The following is a 4,831-nucleotide window of genomic DNA, read 5'->3' as shown; positions in this document are numbered from 1 at the left end:
TACCACCCCTTAATTTAACCCCCATTCCCTCCTTTTCCCCCCTTAGAAGCAGTACCGCCCCCTTGTCCACGTTATTGTGAGGACACCGAGAGGGACCTTGTCTGCGGTAGTGATGGCCTGACCTACCACAACCACTGCGCCCTTATTGTCTCAGCTTGTAGGAGGAACAAGACCATTAATAAAGTAGCTAATGGTCCCTGTTTGAGGAGGAAGTGACGTAGGGGGTGAGAGAGTGAGAGAGGAGGTGAGAGGGGGTGAGAGAGGAGGTGGGTGGAGGGGGTCGTCTTGTTTTGGTCTGGAGGAGGGGGGGGGGCATTGTTATGGTGTCCTCTTTATCTCAGTTTGTAGAAAGATTGATAGATAGATAATTAGGTAGATAGAGAGAAAGAGAGTAAGTGAGTGAGGGAGCTAATCAACATGTCAGGCCTTTAATGTCTTAACACCAAAAAATCACAATGAAAACGCTCCTATCTCCCGCCCTTCTTAACCAAAACAAATGAATCACGACCATAAGGGATCATTCATATAAACTTCAAATACCTCCTTAAAAAAAACATGAATTAATTCCTCTTTAATAATTAACAAACTAAAATAAATGTGCTGTAATTAGTTGTTATAAGCCTTTGTGGAGTATTATGGTTTATATTCACGATGACTCAGGATCTCCGCGTTCACAAATACACGAATGTAGTCCATTTTTAAAACCCTAAATGGAATAAATAAATAAAATAATAAATATCCTGAAGGTATTTTATGCATTTATTAATATCTATATGTAAGTTCATGACATAAAGGTTAATTACGTGTTATTGAAGATATTTAAATGAAGATACGAACGTTCAGGTGAAAATAAACATCTATTAACATTTATTGATCACATTAGTTGAAGTTATTGTTTGTGATTTATAAAGGTTGGGGTTATCTTATTATTAAATTGTTTGTAATAATTTGTTGTGGTTTTATTTATCTTTTGTGGATGACGTTGTGATTGTAGACAACAGAAAGGTAAGCAAACAATGACATTCAAAATACAAGTCATTATTTTCTCGCGATATACCGACCATTGTTACCACATCACCAACCCGTCACTCAAACACATGCTGTCCCTCTGGTTACTCCCTGTCACTGCACAATGGACCCACTCTTATGTCACTCTTAACACACACATACCTGTATATGAGTTACATTCTAGATACAGTCAGTCATGGTCTCAATACAGGGTGGGGTGGTGGATTTTGTACTCTGAATGTATCTAGGAGTATTCTGAAAGCATCTGTGGGTATTAAGATGAACTAAATGTACTCTGAAATACCTAACTTGTTGAACACACACCCAGAATATCACGATATCCTAGACACTTTGATGTTGCCCTCTGAACGCACCCAACATGAAGTGACAATGAAAACACAAATCCTTCCTCACGTCGCCAACCACCATATGGACTTCATGGTTGGTAGCACCGAGTGAATGAGTGTAGTCCCGGTTTACAGCAGAGGATGTGAACTGTACTTCCTCTCTGGCCTCTGAACCTTGGAGTGAAATACGGTTTTGGAGGAGGAATTTTGACAAAGGTTAGTGAGGATTATTTGGAGGTGGAGAGAGAGGGAGAAAGGGGAGGTGGAGTGGGGAGAGGGACACTGGGGGAGGAGAGAGATGGGGGGGATGAAACAAGGGGGAGATGGAGTGGGGAGGAGGAGGAACAGCAGGGGGGAGGGGGTGTGATAGGGTGGGACTGGTTAAGGCAGACACAAACTGATTCTTATTGCTGTCCAGTCACTTGTAATTTTTTTTTTTTTACTCCCCGCCGCCGTGTTGTGTGATGGAATTTATAGATCCCGTTAGCTGATCTGTCATCTGTCGGGTATAAGAAAGGTTTGTCGGTCAGGTATGTCTGTCGGGTATAAGAAAGGTCTGTCGGTCAGGTATGTATGTCTGTCGGTCAAAAGGTTATTGTTACTGTTAGATTATGTTGGGTCAGGTTACGTTCATCTAGGTTAAGTTAGGTTAGTGTTAGGTTAAGTTGGACGAGGTTAGGTTAATATAGGTTAAGTTAGGTTAATTTAATGTTAGATTATATTAGGTTAGATTAGACTAAGTTAAGTTTAGGTCAAGGTAGGTTAGGTTAATTACTTGAGTTAATAATATATGTCAACAAAGCCTCAGAAGAGTTCATTAACGACTAATTTTAGAAAACATTTTAATGGGTTACAGTTAATTTGAGTGACTGTTTGTTTGTTGCTGTCTGTGGCGAGTGAGTGACTGTTTGTGGCGAGTGAGTGACTGTTTGTTGCTGTTTGTGGCGAGTGAGTGACTGTTTGTGGCGAGTGAGTGACTGTTTGTTGCTGTTTGTGGCGAGTGAGTGACTGTTTGTTGCTGTTTGTGGCGAGTGAGTGACTGTTTGTTGCTGTTTGTGGCGAGTGAGTGACTGTTTGTGGCGAGTGAGTGACTGTTTGTGGCGAGTGAGTGACTGTTTGTGGCGAGTGAGTGACTGTTTCTGTGGCGAGGAGTGACTGCGGGCGAGTGAGTGACTGTTTGTGGCGAGGAGTGGACTGTTTGTGGCGAGGAGTGACTGTTTCAGGCGAGGAGTGACTGCTTGTGGCGAGGAGTGACTGCTTCTAGGCGAGGAGACTGTTTGTGGCGAGTGAGTGACTGTCAGGCGAGGAGTGACTGTTTGTGGCGAGGAGTGGACTGTTTGTGGCGAGGAGTGACTGTTTGTGGCGAGGAGTGACTGTTTGTGGCGAGTGAGTGACTGTTTGTGGCGAGTGAGTGACTGTTTGTGGCGAGTGAGTGACTGTTTGTGGCGAGTGAGTGACTGTTTGTGGCGAGTGAGTGACTGCCAGAAGCGTGTGACTGTCTGGATTTTGTTTTGGTGATATGTTTTTGTGGTTATTTATTTCTTACAACACCACTTCAAGGTTCAATGTGTGGCTAACTGTGCTTATGTAATGTTATTTGAGACAGAGAAAAAAAGAGATAGAGAGAGAGAGAGAGAAAGATTAGATGCTTCCCGAGTAATTTTAGATATCTTTACATATACCAAAGTCTCCCATAACTCAATCATAGAAAACTAATCCATGACGTCATTTTAATCTCCACAGAAAACGGGAAAAACAGAATTTAAATATTGACAATTAATAATGAAAAGAAGCATTAAAACATATATGTATTTATTCGAAACAGATGATTAGAATAAACTAAACTTAATCTAACCCAAATAAAAACTAATTATGAAGATTAAGCGTAATTTCAGTCACGTTATGTAAGGTTTAGTTGGTGTTATAGCCTAAAAAATATGAAAATAGATTAGAGGTCCTGTTCGAGATTTTCTAGTGAGATCCGTAGATAGATAGATAGTTAGATAGATAGATAATTAAAACATCATGTATTTCGACAAAGCATTGATACCAAACCTGAAAATTCCCGCCACTCCTTTATCCCAGGTAATGTAAAAAGAAAAAGCTTTAAAAAATCCCCAGCCATTTATCATCCTCTTCTACCACTCCCCCACACGACTCAACTGATGGACACTAAGATTATTATTATTGCTAAATCTTTAAATTCTCGAAGGTTCCTATGTTAAATATGTCCTTTATTTATTTCGTTTTAGGCACAGCTGATTGGGGGGGTATGACGTCACACGGGTGGTGGGGGAATTTCCAGACCCTTGTGTGATAGAGAGAGAGAGAGAGAGAGAGAGAGAGAGAGAAAGAGAGAGAGAGAGAGAGAGAGAGCCAGAGAGAGAGAGAGAGAGAGAGAGAGAGAGAGAGAGAGAGAAAGAGAGAGAGAGAGAGAGACCGGATATACAAACCAGTCACCTAGTTGGACCGGAAAAATCCCACTGGAAAGCCACGAATCTGGTTTATCCGGTGCCAGACTGTACACACACACACACACACACACACACACAGACACAGACACACACACACACACAGACATACATACAGCAAGGTTCGTGGTGCGCTCAGATTACCCATTCACGGCTCACGAACGATGGCGACACCTTCCGGATACATTAATCTTACGAGTTCCTCTCAGCTGCTCGTGACGATCCTTATTCTTAGTTTGTGGTCAGGTAAAATTTTCCTCGTCAGTGTATAATTAAGGTCGTGTCTAATGGTGTGATTCTCAAAGGTTCCTACGTTAAGTTTTCCTCCTGACTGGTGATGTGAGAACGTATCTAACTGACTCACTTGGATTTCAAAGGTTCCTACGTTAAGTTTTCTCAATTCGGGTGATGTAGAACGGCCTAACTGATCCACGAAGCTACTGTCAGTGATGGATTCTCAAAGGTTCCTACGTTAAGTTTTCTCCTAACTGGCAGACGGAGAACGTATCTAACTGTTCACTTAAGCTACCACACAAAGATGGATTTCGGGGCTGGTTCTACGTTAAGTTTTCCTCCCTAACTGGTGATGTGAGAACGTATCTAACTGATCAATTTTAAGCCACCACACAAAGATGGATCAAGGTTCTTACGTTAAGTTTCTCTCCTAACTGCGATGTGAGGACGTATCTAACTGACTCACTTAAGTTACCACACAAAGATGGGATTCTCAAAGGTTCCATGCTAAGTTTTCTTCCTAACTGGTAGATGTGAGGACGCATTCAACTGACTCACTTGTTACCACACAAAGATGGATTCTCAAAGGTTCTTTACCAAGTTAAGTTTTTCTCTCCTAACTGGTGATGTGGAGAACGTATCTAACTGACTTCACTTGGTTACTGCCATTAAAGATGTGGATTACTCAGCTCCCATGTTAAGTTTTTCTCCCAATTATGATGTGAGGACGCATCTAACTGACTCCACTTCTTAAGCTACCACACAAAGATG

This window comes from Homarus americanus, unplaced genomic scaffold (assembly GCF_018991925.1).
Source record: "Homarus americanus isolate GMGI-L3 unplaced genomic scaffold, GMGI_Hamer_2.0 scaffold46583, whole genome shotgun sequence".
Taxonomy (NCBI): Eukaryota; Metazoa; Arthropoda; class Malacostraca; order Decapoda; family Nephropidae; genus Homarus; species Homarus americanus.
Note: the sequence above shows the minus strand (reverse complement) of the source record.